The following is a 17172-nucleotide window of genomic DNA, read 5'->3' as shown; positions in this document are numbered from 1 at the left end:
TATATATATATATATATATATATATATATATAGTATTTTGTCTGGTGAAAAAAAAATTCCCTGGAACCTAACCCCCTCATTTACATTAAATCTTATGGGGAAACTGGATTCGCTTAGCATCGTTTCGCTTAAAGTCGCGTTTTTCAGGAACATAACTACAACGTTAAGTGAGGAGTTACTGTACTCACTGTTAATCTCTGTTCTTTAATTCCATCACCACCTATTACAGCTCATTTGTCAAATAATTGTTAAAATTCACAAAACCATATTTTCTAAATAATTTGAATGAAGCGATTCAAATGATGACATAAGAGCAGAATATTCAAAAGACAACAAAATGTTACTGTAAATGACACATTCATAAGAGAAAACCTGCTGGAGTTGAAAGCTGTATGTATATACACATATATGTGAAAAGTTACAAACTGCATTTCACATGGAAAAAAACCATACTTTCCCCATAATTTAAAGAGGCATACACACAATCAACCATTCAAGAAGGATTTTTTTTAATTTCAAGCATTTACAAGCAAACCTAACATTTTGAAAATTTACTCGTATTTCCTAGCACAAAAAAAGCAGAAAAAAGACATCTAAAAAGAATATATTATATGCCAAGAAAAAATATTGTCCTGAAGTAACGAATAAGCAGTGGCAAAAATCATCATATCTATCATCTATCTAGGTGCTGAAAAGGCCTCTACCAGCATAATATCAGAGTACCTATTATATATAGCTTTTACATGTTTTTAAAAGCACTAATAATTTTTGCTCAGAACACACTGAAATGACACAAACATTGCTGCAGTAGCTCAAAATGCTAATGAAATAATAGCTGCAAAAAATATATTGGACATTCTCAAGTTAATTATATTGGAAAGATGTGACCTATATTAAATACAGAGTTTTTGTAAGCACACTGATTTTCTAGCAGATATGACATTTAGTATCTAAATGGGGACTGAGTTAAGAATAACAGATAGAAGAGGTAGTCTCCCACTCACCAGTAGCTAGCAAGAAAGTTAGTCTAGCAAGTAATAAGTATAAGTTTTGCTTAATTTCAAAACTAAGAGGGCAGGCAGAATTTCACCCAGCCTCTGACAATAGGCAGGCTAATTTTTAAAATAAATTTACTATGTCCTGTCCCCTTCTCCTGATTACATTCCAGATTTAAGAGCCCTAAATCAGCGACATTCATAAGCATGTGCTTAACTTTGATTACAATAGTATTAATCACAAGTTTGACGTTAAGCATGTACTTAACTGCCTTGCTGAATGGCGCCTAAATCAGAAGGGAAAGCACCTGAGAATGTATTAAAAAAAAAGTCACATACTTTGAATTAAGATTTCAGTTTGTTCTTTATTTCTAATAGGAGGATTTGGGGTGTATATAGAGAATTTAATTCTACAAAGATATAGAGGCAAACACGTGGGATATGGAAGATCAGGTCAATTTCTTCAGTGAAATCCCGGACCCACTGAAGTCAAAAGCAAAATTCCAATTGGCTTCAGGTGGGACAGGATTTCACCTCCAGTCTTTAAGGAACATGTTATAAAAAGATACTTTAGACTGGTAAATAAATGTATAAGGATAGTCTTCCGCTCCTTTCCATAATATCTGTCATTTGGCTTTCTCACCCTTCCCTTTGTCCAGCTATACCAGAGGTGGGCAAACTACGGACCGTGGGCCACATCCAGCCCACGAGACCCTCCTGCCCAGCCCCTGAGCTCCTGGCCTGGGAGGCTAGCCCCCAGCCCCTCCCCCGCTGATCCCCCTCTCCCGCAGCCTCAGCTCACAGTGCCCCCGGCACAATGCTCTGGGTGGCGGGGCTCTTGCAGAGCTCTATGTTGCGCGGTGGCGTGTGTGGCTCCAACCGGGCGGCATGGCTGCCTGTCCTGGTGCTCTGGGCGCCATGGCTGTAGCGCCTCCAGGCACCGGTGCTCCAGGCAGCTTGGTAAGGGGGCAGGGAGCAGGGGAGTTGGATAAAGAGCAGGGGAGTTCGGGGTGGTGGTCAGGGGGCGGAGGTGTGAATAGGGGTTGGGGCGATCAGAGGGCAGGAAACAAGGGAGTTGGATGGGGCAGGGGTCCTGGGGGAGCAGTCAGGAAGGAGAGTGGGGGTTGGATGGGCCGGCGGGGGGGCAGTCAGGAGCAGGGGTTCCGGGGGCAGTCAGGGAGAAGGGGTGGTTGGATGGGGCAGAGGTCTCAGGGGGGCAGTCAGGAATGAGAGGAGGGGTTGGATTGGGCGGCAGGGGGCAGTCAGGGGACAGGGAGGGGCGGATTGGGTAGGGGTCCCGGGGGGCTGTCAGGGAACAGGGGGTTTGGATGGGGCAGGAGTCCCGGGGCGGCCGTCAGGGGGCGAGAAGCAGGGGGGCTGGATGGGGGCGGGGCCACGCCTGGCTGTTTGGGGAAGCACAGCCTCCCCTAACCAGCCCTCCATACAATTTCGGAAACCCGCTGTGGCCCTCAGCCCAAAAAGTTTGCTGCCCCTGAGCTATACTGAAAGAAGAACAGGAGACAATTGATATGGTTTTAATCAGGCTGCAACTTCATTATTAGATGTCTGGGACCACCCTAGGGTTGCCAACTTTCTAACTGCAGAAAACCAAACACCCTTGCCCCGCCCCTGCCCCAAGGCCCCGCCCCCGCTCACTCCATCCCCCCTCCCTCCGTTGCTCGCTCTTCCCCACCCTCGCTCAGTCACTCATTTTCACCAAGATGGGACTGGGGGTTGGGATGCAGGAGGGGGTGAGGACTCTGGATGGGGGTGTGGGCTCTGGGGGGGGGGGCAGGAATGAGGGGTTTGGGCTGCAGGGGAGACTCCAGACTGGGGGGGGGGACTGAAAGTTTCAGGATGTGGGAGGGGGCTCTGGGCTGGGGCAGAGGGTTGGGGTGTGGGCTCTGGGCTGGGGATACAGCTCCAGAGGGGGGCCAGAAATGAGGGACTCAGGGTTCAGGAGGAGGCTTCAGGCTGGGACACGGGGTGGCTCTGGCTGGGGTGAAGGCTCTGGGCTGGGAGGGTTGGGGTGCGGGAAGGGATGCAGGCTCTGGGAGGGAGTTTGGGTGGTGATGGGGGTTCCGAATTGTGGCAGGGAGTTGGGGCGCAGGAGAGGGCTTGGGGTGCGGGTTCTGGGCAGCGCTGAGCTTAGATGCCCCAGCATTTCCCTGTGACGGAGGAAGTCTGTGCAGCTCCCAGGACGTGGCAGCATGTCCCTCTGGCTCCTAGGCGGAGGGGTGACCCAGGGGCTCCACACACTGCCCCCATCCTGCAGGCGCCACCCCCACAGCTCCCACTGGCCACGGTTCCCAACCAATGGGAGCTGTGGAGCCTGCACCTGGGGCAGCACCTGCGCGTTGGGGCAGTGTGCGGAGCCCCCCTGGCTGCCCCTCCACCTAGGAACCAGAGGGACATGCTGGCCCCTTCCCGGGAGCCGCACTGAGCCTGCTTGCCCCACTGGCACTGCAGCCAACTGGACTTTTAGCTGTCTGGTTAGCTGTGCTTCCCTATTTCCAGTACCACAAGGATAATAAAAGAAAACACGTTAATTCTCCCATCACCATATTTGTGCTGGAGAAAAATGATTTACCCAGTTTCAATGACATTTTAATTGATGTAAAAAACAATGCACTTTCATGGAAGCTTCACAAACTCAAAGAGCACATTTAGATTACCTCAGTTTCACTAAAAATATCTTTACACAACACTAAATACATCTGTCTTTGGAAAACCACCATCCTAGGAATTAGACTGGGGAACCTTACCACTATACAAAAGCAGACTAGTTTATAAAGTTGTTAAAGACAGTGGATAAACCAAAAAGATAAGGACAAACCAGCAAGGCATTCCCAAGGGTAAACTATGCCCAGGTTGCTAGAAATGTTACGAAGGAGTTGAGTGGTAAAAGGAGAACCAATAGAACTAATTCATGTAGACTTTGAAAAGGCACTTGATAAAGTATTTACCAAAAGGATCTTTAAGAAACCTTGTAAGCACTAGGGGAGTGGATTAATGGACTGTCATGGATAAAAGGTGGAACAAGCCAGGACATCTGAAACAAAAGCAATAAAGCCAGGAACATCTTCAGGAGCTTAATACAGTCTGGAAATCATCAAAATACAACACCAAAACCAAACTCAAGATTTATCGGAGCTGCATACTTTCAACACTACTTTATAGTGCAGAATGCTGGGGAATGAGAAAGTATGACACATCCAAACTGTCTTCATTCCATACAACCTGCCTCAGAAAAATCCTCCATATCTTTTGGCCCAGAACAATCTCGAACCAAGATCTATTGACACAGTGCAGCCAAGAGGATCTGAGCACCATCATTGCCAGGAGGCGTTGGAAATGGATCGGTCATGTGCTTCGGATGAAACTGATTCCATCACCACAGTAGCAATAAAATGGACACCTGAAGGCAAGTGAAAATGAGGCCGCCCGAAAACAACCTGGCGAAGAGCTGTGGAAGCCGAGCTGAAAAACCTGGGGCACAGCTGGGGAGCCATTGAAAGACTTGCCAGAAACAGACAGGAGTGGAGGAGCTTCGTCACTGCCCTAAACGTCAGAGGCATAATAGGAACATGATAATGATGATGATGATAATGATGATGGATAAAAGGCTGACTGAGCAATAGGAAAATAGGTAGAAAAATACATTCAGCATATAGAATAAGAAGTTAAAAATAAAGTGCTTAAGGGATCATCACTAGGAGTCTTGGGGTTAAATAGATTTATGACAGTCTGGAAGGCTGGATGAAGAGTGAGGTGGCAAGTTTTCTGCCAACAGAACTGGGGTTCCATTCAATACCTCTCACAGCAATAAAACTCCCATTTCGTTTAATGGGAGCTGTGCTTAAGAAAGGAGCTGGTAAGCTGGCTGACCAGCAAGAACAGTTTTCTTGGATCTCTCTCTTGTTTTTTTAATTACTTAAGAAGCTGTCAGCACAGTTTTTGCTGCAGACAAAACTGGTCCTATACAGACAGAAGTAAAAAAACACAAATACCTCCCCCAGTCTGGACCACCATCCCTCCTTTCTGTAGCTCTAACTGCTGTGGAGAAGTTCTTATTCCAAGGCATCTTCACCTCCTGTCTCCCATGCAATTACACATTTGACTTCCTTTTAGGGAATCCAACTGGCCTGGAGCCTCTATTCCTGCTTCATTCTCTTCACTTAAGTATATGAACAGGGCAAAAGGGGAAAGCCAGGTTGGAGTTAACCCTCTGTTTGATTGTGACTAAACAGAACCCTCTTCACCCTGCTAAACAATCTGTTTTGAAGGAGCTGGGAAAGGCACAAATCTGACTCTTGGGAGGATGGAACTAAGTTTGCAAAGTATCTCAGTTCCAGAATATGACAATACCCAACAACTGAATATGCCGGGAGCCGCAGTGCTGAAACAGTCTGCCCCCCATAGGGGAGAAATGAAATATTTACATAAGCTTCTCTGATTACAGGTGCGTTGATGAGTGATCGGAAGAATAATGTCCTCTGTTTGGAGGATGCTTCCCTGCTCTGAAGAGCAAGACAGAAGCTGCATATGCAAGGGGAAATAAAGGTCTAGAAAAGAACCAGGTGGCTGAGTAATCCCTCCAATTACTACACTTACAATCATGGCCCACTGTAGAACATTGTTTGATTACTCCTTCCTGGGGCGAAGGAAGGTGGAAGAGAAGACATGCATTTGCTTGAAAAAGACCCAACCTGGCATATATGGAGCAGGGGGGCACCACCACTCGCCCCCTACCTTGTTATCTGACGTGTCAGGAACTTGCCTTGGTAGCCTCAAATGGAAAATAAAAGGAACCCTCCTAGTGCTAACCTAGTAATGGGTAGCTCAGAGTAAACTGAAGGGTGAGGAAATCCTGACATAGGGGACCTCATGTAACTCTGGTGCAGTTTCTCTCCTGAGGTACCAGCTAACAGGTTGAAACAGAAGTTCAGCTTGGTGCGTGTTCAGCTGCATAAAGGCACTTGAGGGATCCTGGCCTGTCCTAATGGAACCACTGATAATGGTGGCCTTGGAGGTGGGCAAGGGTTCATTTGGGCAACTTTGCTGGGGAACTGTGTGCCTGGGACCACTGCCCCATAGGGAAGGATGGGCTCGCTGTTCACAGGAATGGAGATAGGTGGAATGGCCTGACCGTGGAAGGGACAGTTCACTTTGCGGGTGGTGATGAGTCGGAAGAGTGTGCTCCTACCGGATGGGATCCTGAAACCCTCATACAGGTCTATGGGAGAGATTCAAGGTCTGAGTTTCAGAATAGCAAAGGTCTGAGCCTCATCAAGATGGATGAGGATCATGAGGCATGGGTGAGTGGCCCTCGACCTGTGTCTCACTCCCATAACCAACCAAGAGTCCAGCGAGCCTCCTCAGGATATGACAGTAAAGTTTGGCAGGAGCCTGCAGACAATGAAGGAGGGGATTGTGAGCTTCGGTGCTCAGGGACAAGGGTGACATCCAGGTCACTCATCCTTTGGACACCCCCCCCCTTAAGGGATATAGAGTGATTTGGCAAAAATAATTGGCATTAGTGGCCCATAGGCTGGGCAGTTTGCCTGACAAGAGTGGGCGATGCTGTCACCGATGTGGTGGGGACTGATATCCCACAAAGGGATATGGAGCAATTAGGGAGGGATCCTCCATCGCCAGGTGGCAGCATTCCTAACAAAATACAGGCAGGAGACAAGGTGGCTAACAGCCCTAGAGCTTATGTGGGAGCTGATCACCCACTTGGGAATCATCTGGCTAAAGGGGTTAAGAAAAAGACTTGGAAGGGAAAATTTGTGGATTTATTTACCTTGCTGTTCAGGGAAGAGCAGACAGAGGAAGGGGGCAAAACGGACCCAAAAAAAAGGGGGGGGAGGACAAACCCCACAAACGTATGGTGTCTCAAACTCCTGAGAACTGGTCCGTGGCCTTTGGCATTTATACAAGTATAATTTGTTTGAGGACCTCGAAAGGTGTAGTTCCTTGTTCAAGTATGATAACTTAATAGTAAGGGCTTATGCTACATGTGGTGGGGTAACATAGTTAAAGTATGGCAGAGAATTTAGACAGAGGGCAGCGGAGGAGCCTGATTTACTCCGGGGTAAAACAGATCAGGAACTTTGGCTTGAATGAATGAGTTCTTATGACCCAGCTCAGCTGGCATTCACAGACAATGGGTTGCCAGTGCCAAAACCTTGTTTTCAAAATATGGATATAAAAGCCAATGTGTGCTTTGCACTTAATAATGGGGAATGTTTTCACTCCCAATGCAGGTACAATCACCATGGGGGTCAGGATAGTGCACTCTCCTGTTATGTGGGTAAAGGGTGATTTCAACAGAGCAGTAGGAAAAGGAGTCCACAAGTCCCAGTGCTTCAGGAGATGCTACAGGGGGAGGAAATAACCATAGGAAAGTTAAGGTAAAGGTGTTGTAGCATTTGTTATTGGATTACCCCAGGAAAAGTGATGCAGCTTATTTATAGAATGGCTTTTTGGCTGGTTTTCAAATCCCATATAAAGGAGTGAGGTGCCATTCCTGGGCAGAGAACCTGAAGTTGTTAAAGTCTTCGAGCATATGGTAAGGGCAAAGATGACCTCCGAAGTGTCAGCAAGGAGAGTGGCAGGCCCCTTTCCATGCACTCTGATGCCAAAAATGCACATATGTGCCCTGGGTGTTGTACCAAAGAAGGTGAAGGGGGAATACAGGCTTATCCACAACCTGCCCTTCCCTGCAGCTCATCAGTAAACTATATTGACCCCCAACTGTGTCCAGTGAGATACTCATCATTTGATGCTGCGGTAGCTATGATTAAGGAGTGTGGCCCTGGGGAGATGTTGGCAAAATATTACATCCAGTCTACATTCTGGTTGCTTGCAGTGCATCCCAGGGACTTAAACTTGCGTTGGTGTCAGTACTGCTTTCAAAAGATTCAAAGGCCCTGCCCAAAGTTTAACATACCTGGGCACCAAATTGGACACAGTTTCGGGAGTTTTGAAGTTACCTACGGAGAAGCTGGAATTGGTCAAGGCACTGATACATGCTCTCAAAGGGACAAAGAAAATTACTCTGAACTTTGCATGCCAGGAGTGGCTCCCGGTCAGGAATTTATTGTCTGTGTGGCATCTGCCTCCTCTGGAGCGCAAAAAGCACACCACTTTGTCAGAATGACATGGGAAATGAAGGAAAACTCAGGCATGTGGAAAAGATTCATGGAAGAATTTAATGGGGTTTCAATATGGCATTCAGACTGGTTGCTCAAGACTAGCTATAGATACAATCTGACACTTCAGGAGGCACAGGTTTTGGGGTGTACTTTCAAAAAGAGTGGTATCAAGTTTGGTATCAAGTTTTTTCCTATACTGGTGGCAATAACTATTTGGGGAGAAAACTTTCAGAACAAAAAAGTCCATTTCTAGTGTGACTACCAACCTATGGGGTCCATACTGTGAACAGACAGTCGGCTAAGAGTGAGGCTGGTGAGGGCCTTTGTTATATACACTGCCTGCAGTTTAACATTCTGAGCATGTCCAGGAGTGCCAATACTCTCTCTCAATTTCAGGACAACAGATTCTGGGAACTCAACCTGCTGGCCAGCAGGGATCCCTGGGTGATGCCCCAACAACTCTAGAACTTTAGTCCCATAGTTTTTATGACCTAGTCAAAGATGTGAATGCTGGGGGCCTATAAGGCCAGCCTTTCAGAGATCACAGAATTTAGGGCACAGGAAAACCTTCATCAGGTACAGTATGTGGTGTCTCTGACTCATTGTGGGTTGGTTCCCTCCACCATTTCTGGTTGGCTACTTGACTAGGTTCACGTGTTTCCCAAACCCATCCAGGCATTTCATAGTACAGAAGCTCTTAGAAGGATGGTACAGGAGGGATGGATGAGAGACGGACAACAGTTTACCCGTAACACTGGAAACCTTGACAGGGTTATTAACAGCTCTATCGTGGGTCTCCAGCTGTGGGAGAGAGGCCATTTTATTTAAGGTGGCATTTGTTGTTGCTTTCTTTGGCACTTTTAGAGTGAGTGAGTTGGTGCCTATGGCAGCTGCTGACAGGAGTATGCATTAAACTTAACAGATGTGCAACTATAGGTAGAAGAAAAGTCCCTGCACTTAAGGTACCCAAAAACAAAGCAGAAGGGATGGGTGGAGGGCTTATGTGGTGTTGAAGGAATATGCAGATCAACACTTGTACCCCGTACAGGAAATAAGAACCTTATTAAAAATCCAGGGCCCACAGCATGGCCTGCTGTTCATACACAGTGATGGCAGTTTCCTGAATTCGGCACAGTACTGAGAAAAACCTTGTACTACTGAGATCTTGACCCAGAAAAATTTTGTACTCATCCTTTCAGGAGTGGGACAGTGATATCAGTGGTTGTGGAGGTTTTGGCTTGTGGCAGGAGCAGGCAATGGAGTGCTAGAAATCAAGGTCTTAGAAGATTCATCTCCACACCAAGGAAAAGACGGCAGGGAACAGTAAAATGCAACTAACCCATTGCACTTGTTTCTTTCGTGGGCTGTTCAGAGCGTTCACAACATTTGGATTTGCAGGCACTGTACTGTGAATTGGGCACACAAAAGGGTGACCAGGACAACAGACAGGTCTCAGCTGGCCTTCACGGCCTAAGCGATTTGCATCCGCTGGTTCAGCAGAAAAGTCCTGCACTGGGATCAGCTCATGCCACTTCTGCATTCACTGACAAACAACGCGGACCCACCTCACGCCTTGGTTATTCACCTCGGGGAGAATCATCTTAGGGGCTGTATCAGGGTCAAGCTCTGCAACCGAATCAATAAGTATATTAGTTTGATTATGCAATCATGGCCAGAAGTGAGGTTAATATGGTCAGAAATGTTCACAAGGCAGATTGGGAGAGGAGCTATAGACCTCAGCGTACGTGAACAAGGCTACAAAGTGAATATGGCAGTCACCAAGATATTCCTGGAGACATGGGGTTCAGTGATACAGCACAGAGACACCCGTTACGATCAGCCTGAATTTTTCAGGGATGATGGCATACAGTTGTCAGATGTGGTGCTGACATATGGCTAAAGAACATAAGAGAACAGCCTGGGCAGGAGTTGTGATACGAGGCAGCGTGGTTGTGGGGGAACGACCAAGCTAGTCGCTGCCACCCTCTGTGGCTAGTTACCAGTGCAGTTAAAAAGATAAATTCAAAGGTTGCCAGAAGTAAAAGACCTGGGATTTTGGTGATGGGTCTTGGGCTGATGAGGCAGAGTGAGATCTTGTGACCCTTGCAGGCTGAAACCAGACCCTTGTGGCCCTTGCGGGCTAAGGTCCTCACCCTTCTGCACCCTCTACCACCCTAGCAGGGGAGAGGGTGCTAGGACTCAGAGAGCTGAGTCCTGGTGGAGTAGGTTCAGGAGAGCCTTCCCCGAGTTACAAATTATATGGTAAGGCAGTGGTTCTCCACGAGGAGTATGTATATCCTTGGGGGCATGCAGAGGTCTTCCGGGGGTACTCAACTCATCTAAATCAGTGTTTCTTAACCTGGGGGTTGCAGCCCCTGGGGGATCACGGGACAGGTTTAGGGCGGGTCACAAGTGCTGGACTGATATTAGGGGTTGGCAAGCAGGGCAACTGCCCAGAGCCCCAAGCCACAGGGGACCCCACAAAGCTAAGTTACATGCTTCAGCCACAGGCGGTTGGGCTTTGGCTTCAGACAAGGCTCACAAGTGAAAAACAGGCTCAAGTTTCACACTGAAATATAAGTACAATATTTATATTCCAATCTATTTATTTTAGAATTATATGGTAAAAATGAGAAAGCAAACAATTTTTAGTAATAGTGTGCTGTGACACTTTTATATTTTTATGTCTGATTTTGTAAGCAAGTAGTTTTTAAGTGAGGTGGAACTTGGGGTGCGCAAGACAAATTAGACTCCTGAAAGGGGTACAGTAGTCTGGAAAGGTTGAGAGCGACTGTGGTAAGGAACCACAGCCCCCACACTGGAACCAATTAAACACCTGGTATAGGAAAGTATGGGTAATGGTTATGCAGTGCCCCTCCCCCGTGTTAAAGTTTAATAAAAGTTCTGGCGTGCATGTGTCTGTCCACATTTCGCTACTGTGTCCATATCAAAGGCAGAACCGAGACTAGAAACAAAAGAGGCAGGGCTACTGCAAGGGAAGAGGAAACCATCAGGCCAAAGATCCTATTCAATGACTGTTTGTGATAAAGAAAGAAGGGAGGAGCTCATTATTTTCAATTGGGAGAGACAAACAGCAAAACTAAAAAAAGAACTGGAGAAACTGGTGAAAAGTGAATGTTTAAAATATACAAGCATGTGCACGCAGCTATAAACATTTTGTTGATTGGCATGTGCTGTGGTAGAGCAGTAGTTAGTTGTAATGACATGCTGATAACTTCAATATGACTATCAGTGTTTCAGATGTCACATTGACATGATTACAACCGCTGAATACTTTTTTCTAGAATGTTTGAAAGATTTTGGAACTCAAGTAGTACCATGATTTATGGTTTGCTCCTGATTAAACAATGTACTTGTGCCAGGGCCGGCTCCAGGCACCAGCTTGGCAAGCAGGTGTTTGAGGTGGCCACTCCAGAGAGGGGCGGCAGGTCCAGCTATTCGGCGGCAATTCGGCAGATAGTCCCTCACTCCCGCTCGGAGCGAAGGACCTTCAGCTGAATTGGTGCCGCAGATCGCGATCGCAATTTTTTTTTTTTTTTTTTTTTGGCTGCTTGGGGCGGCCAAAACCCTGGAGCCGGCCCTGAATTGAGCTCAACAAAAATATAATTGCTCATTTTCTATGAAACCTAATCTATAAAGGACATTACAACTCAAGTTATTTTATGGAAAGAAGAGATATCTATGTTAAATATACAGCACTAGTGAAGCAATCAACCTACATATCTGTTAGAGGTTTCTTTTTAATCTACGCTGAAGGCTAAGAAAAGGAGTTAAAGCTATATTCACTAACCAAATGAAATCACTGTTGGCATGTAAGCATTGCAGTTTGGGACTTCTGGCAAATATCAACAAGAAGCAAATCAGAAAGACGGATTTGGCAGACATATAGATCCATTTTTCAACAGACAAAAAACAAGAACACTTTTTTTGTTTTTTTATAGTCAACACAGTGTTCTTCGTAAAAGGTCACACTATACCTAGAAATCTGGTTTGGACATCTACACTTCAGCTATCTGACAAAAAAGAACCACAGGGCGAGAAAGAAGAATTGTTGGCTCCAAAGCTCAAACTTCTTGCACACAGGAACAACAATTATTTAGCTTTAGACTCTAGAGGAGAGAAAAAAGAAAGCCCATCAGTAGAACCATCCACCAACCTGAAGCTAACATCAGGAAATGTCTACTTTGATTCAGGATTCTCTGAATGGAAATGAGTTTTCAAGTTAAAACAGATCTTCACTGTACCAATCCAGAACGATGGATGCACCCAATAAACTGAGAAGTAAACGAAATTAACAATTGACTACGGTCTGCTATCCTGTACCACAGAACAGATTATTTTATATTTTATGGACCAACTATATTTCTGGTGCTTAAATAATAAAATGTTTGCCTGTATTACATCTGGGAGTCAGCACACCAGGTTTCTCTTCTCAGCTCTGTCACTGACTTGTTTTATGATCTTGGGCAAGTCATTTAACCTCTGTTCCTCAATTTCCCCATGTGCAAATTGGAGTTACTTACATATTTTTAATCTATCCAAGGTACTTATATGGCCTCCATTACTGCAGTATTGAAGCATCTAATAATCTTTAGCATAGTTATCCTCATAGCATCCCTGTAAGGTAGGGAAGGACTACTATCCCCATTTTACAGATGGGGAACTGAGACCCAAGGACAAAAAGGAAGTCTGTGGTGGAGTATAGAATTAATCCCAGGTCTCCAAAGACTCAGGCTAGAGCCCTAGCCACTGGATCATCCTCTCTCTCCTACACTTCTATGAAGTGTTTGGAGAGCTATAATTGAAAACGTCTATAAGGAAGCATCTCATCATCCATTTTCACTTCTTGAAATATTCAGTTTTGGGGTTAAAATTTGCAATGCCTAGAGTCCACCCCAAAATGTATTTCAAATTTTATTTTAGGAAAGCCTGAGCAAAATCCCTTCAGCCATTATAAATTATGAGAGAACGGAAACTGCAATTTTTAGAGCTGGGTGGGAAACTGTCTTCCAAAACCACAAAAATCTGAGATTTCAAAAACTGCACCCACCTCAAACTGGGCAAAGTCAAAATCTCAAAATATCCCATTTTTTGACCATTTTGAATTTTTATTTCTAAATGAAAAATTAGTCAAATCTGACCCTTTCCCGCAAAAACCTTCAGTAGCAACAAACCAACATTTGCCAACTTAAAAAGTTAAAAAAAATAAAAAATTCCTGACCAGCCCCGTCACTTCTGTTTGTTAATAATTACAGCTTTAAAAAAATGATCATCGGAATAATAAGCACACAGAACTGAAGTGTGAAAAATAAAAAAATAGCATGGGGCCTTGTCCCTGGGGAATAGTCCCTTTGGATTGGAAAAAAAATGGGTTTGAGTTAAGAAAGACAGGAAAAATTTAAATTTGCAAATGATAGTATTGTATGAAATTCATTCCTGCCCAGAGAGACTTCTGTTTAGGCAGATTTAAGTGGTGTGTAGGCTTCTGTACAAGGATGATTTTCACTCGTATTCCACTAAATCAGGAACTGTGCACTTAGATGCAATACACATGCTGCTGGCACAGTTCAGGAAGCACACACTTTAAGCTGCAGCAATATGGACACTTGTATTCTTTATTATTCTCTCTCCGTTTTTAGCCTGCTCAGAACTTACTAACAAAATTCTACTGGACATTAATTGTAGGGAATGTCTCAATATTTTCCTACCTGGGAGTATCTCTGACTCACAAGTAAACTAATCCATATCAGACCAGTAAAAAGGAGTCAGAATCTCTTCTACCCAGAGTAATGCATGTTTGTGCATCTTTGAATGGCCCATTCTCAAGCATTTTAAGCAAGTTTAACTTCAGAAAGATTTCACTTTAGAAAACAGAAGGCTCAGGATGGCATTTTTTTAAAAGCAATCACTCTAGCTAAAGGAAAATCATAGAATCATAGAATATCAGGGCCCCTGCTCAAAGCAGGACCCATCCCCAGACAGATTTTTGCCCCCGATCCCTAAATGGCCCCCTCAAGGATTGAACTCACAACCCTGGGTTTGGTAGGCCAATGCTCCAACCACTGAGCTATCCCTCAGGCAAGGAAAGGCAAGGCAAGGTTAGATAGTCAGACTCTTGCATCATGTATATCATGAAGCACTTCAATTAAGAGGGAAAATATGAAACTTTTTTTTACAGCATAGAATCTGAAGGTGCCACCACTATGATGACCGCTACCTCCAAATGAATCCCTAAACTAAGTCTTACTATTGCATTCTCAAGAGTCACGTCATAATAATGAACATAAAATTACTCATCCTCGAAGTACTTAGACAAGTAAGCTTTATAACTTTTTTCAAATCTCATTCCTTCAGCACCTTATTAGATGTTCCACAGTGAATGCGTACCATATGTACAGTACAAATATGCTAAGTGCTCACATACCATAGTTTGTGACTGCATATGACCTGTGTTTGAAGTGAACTTCCACTGACATCACCACACCTACAAAGAGAACAGTTGTTTCTACAAAGATGCATAGAGATGATTATTCTGAAAATAAACTTATGCTTAAGAAACTGCTATTATTAACAGTGCTAGCTATACATTTAAAGAGTTACTGTATACATAGCATACCATACACTTTTCTCTCTTTCTTGGTCTGAAAAGGGAAAAGGTAGGACCTGTGCAAGAGGTAAATACGTGCATGAGGAATCAGAGGAGGGAGAGAAGACAGGTGAAAAGATACAGTCAGAGAAAGGGAACATAAGAATCAGTCTCACACACACACGGCCAGATTGTGAACCCTTAGTTATGTTGGCGAACACTTAGCATTCACTTCACTGAGACTAAGTGAAAAATGAATGCAAGCAAGACTTGAGAGAAAAAGTCTGTTACCCTGACTAATAGTGAAACAAACTAATGAAAAATATATGCATGGCAACTCATTATCCAATTAAATACTATTTCACTGGTTTCCATGTTCTATTTTCCCCAAGTGCAAATTGGAGTTCACTGCCCCTAAAAGTATCATCCACTACCACTGTCAGCTCCAACAAGGTTCTCTCATTCTGTAGCCTTGCTGGGTTAGCCAACACTTTCTAATAATACAAGCAAAGTAGCTTGATACAATAATTAAACAGTTTTTAAAATAACCCATGAGATGTTCTCCTATAGAAATTAACTTTCCTTGACAACAACAAGAATGCCTCCTGGTCGAAAGGAAAAAATCCCAGTTCAAAGAGATTTTAATTACATTAACCTTGGATGTCTCAGATTTATCAGTTTAACAACACTGAGAAACATGAGCTGCCTTTGATTGGCCCTTGGTAATACAGGAAAAGTGTTCTACTTCAGTTTAAGGAAACACCACCACAATACCTTTAGTAGGGAAAGAAAAACTGGATGTGATCATTGACTTGTGCATTACCTTCTAATTACTGCATACACTTTGTCACTAGGCTGGCATTTTGCCTCCTTTGAAACAATGAAACTGCAGAACTATTTGTCCCAGAAGATAGCAGATTTACTTTTCTATCTGTTACATTTTGGCTGGATTACTGATATTCTTTGGAGGTCTCCCAGAAGAAACTGTAAATAGATTACAACTGCTCCCAAAAAATGTCCCGTCTGGATTTTAACCTAAACCAAAGAGTCTTCTCACAGTCCACCGTACTGAGGATTAATTCACAAGTTTCAAGTAAATAGCCAATAGACCAACTTTTCACACCTCTGATTTGATGCATTTATCTGGCTGAACATACTTCACCTCTTCATTTTGCTTTTCACAAGTTTGTTTGTACACCTCTACCCCGATATAACGTGGCCCGATATAACAAGGGTTCGCATAAAACGCAGTAAAGCTCTGACACGCTGCTCTGAGCAATGTGTTAAGGGTGCCGGGCCGGGATAAGGGGCAGAGGGTCTCGGGGGCGGTCAGGGGCTCCCCCCACAGGGTCTAGTAGGCAGTAGCTGTGGGGGGGGGGGCAATTTTGGGAGCCCTGAAGTCCCAGAGTGGCCCAGGGGATTAGCGGGGGGCCGGGAGCAGCCCGTTCAGCTTCCCTCGCCCCTGCCCCAGCCGTGTCGCTCGGGGGAGGGAGCTTGGGGGAAGGGATCCCCCCACACTCATCGGCAGTGGGAAATGGAGCAGCCCGGCCCCAGCCCGCTCCAGTCCCACCTCCCAGCTGCGGTGCTCCACTTCTTGCTGCAGGTGAGTGCAGGACCTTTCCCCAACACATGCCATACAAATTGTATGATGGAGAGGTATATGAGAGTGACACTTCCCCCAGGGTCATGAGGCACTTTGCTATCACCTGTCTTTAGCATGAGGAAGCATTGTCTGTGCATGCTGTGGGTCAGCTCCCCAACTTCCTGGGCCACAAGCAACATAGGCATTCCCCTCTAGGCCTTGAGGCTTCACTGTTACCCTACAGGCTAGCAATTGGCCCACCCCAACTCCAGAGCCCTCAGTGTCTCCCTGGAGCGTCCAGTCCTTGATCTACTGGACATCTGCAATATTCACAGATTCACTGCTTCTAAAGAAACAGTTTACCAGTTCCATCGAAGATCACTGCTCCGCTTAACACACAACATTTAGGCCTGGTCTACACCAAAAAGTTAGGTTGACTGAGCAGTGTAGTTAAGCTGAGATAAACCCCCAGTGTGGACAGTCCCAGGTCGACGGAAGAATTCTTTAGCTGCCACGTCTGGGGGAGGTGGATTACCTGCCGACAGGAGAACCCCTCCCATCGGCATAGGTAGTGTCTACACTGAAGCGCTACAGCAGCATAGTTGCAGCGCTGAAGACCTGCCACTGTAGCGTTTCAAGTGTAGATAAGCCATTAAATATGTTTATAGTGAAATCAAGTATAAATTTATTTAACAAAGCATACAGATTCCAGTAGTAGCGATTAGATGTATTGGAAATAAATGGTTACATATAAAATAAAATCAAAATAATCATTCCACAGCCTTGACTTAATTAACAAGACTCTCTCTGTATCTAATAAAGCATTGC

General features: G+C 45.0%; 1 protein-coding gene across 1 annotated transcript in view; it reads right to left on the bottom strand.

The window, feature by feature from the left end:
* The window catches only part of MPP7 (membrane palmitoylated protein 7), a 197978-nt gene that overhangs the window by 134232 nt on the left and 46574 nt on the right, over positions 1–17172 (bottom strand). The gene's annotated exons all lie outside the window — the stretch shown is intronic.

This window comes from Terrapene carolina, unplaced genomic scaffold (genome assembly GCF_002925995.2).
Source record: "Terrapene carolina triunguis isolate 2854851 unplaced genomic scaffold, T_m_triunguis-2.0 Scaffold111, whole genome shotgun sequence".
NCBI classification, from domain to species: domain Eukaryota; kingdom Metazoa; phylum Chordata; order Testudines; family Emydidae; genus Terrapene; species Terrapene triunguis.
The sequence above is the reverse complement of the archived record's forward strand: the minus strand, read 5'-3'. Positions and strand labels throughout refer to the sequence as shown.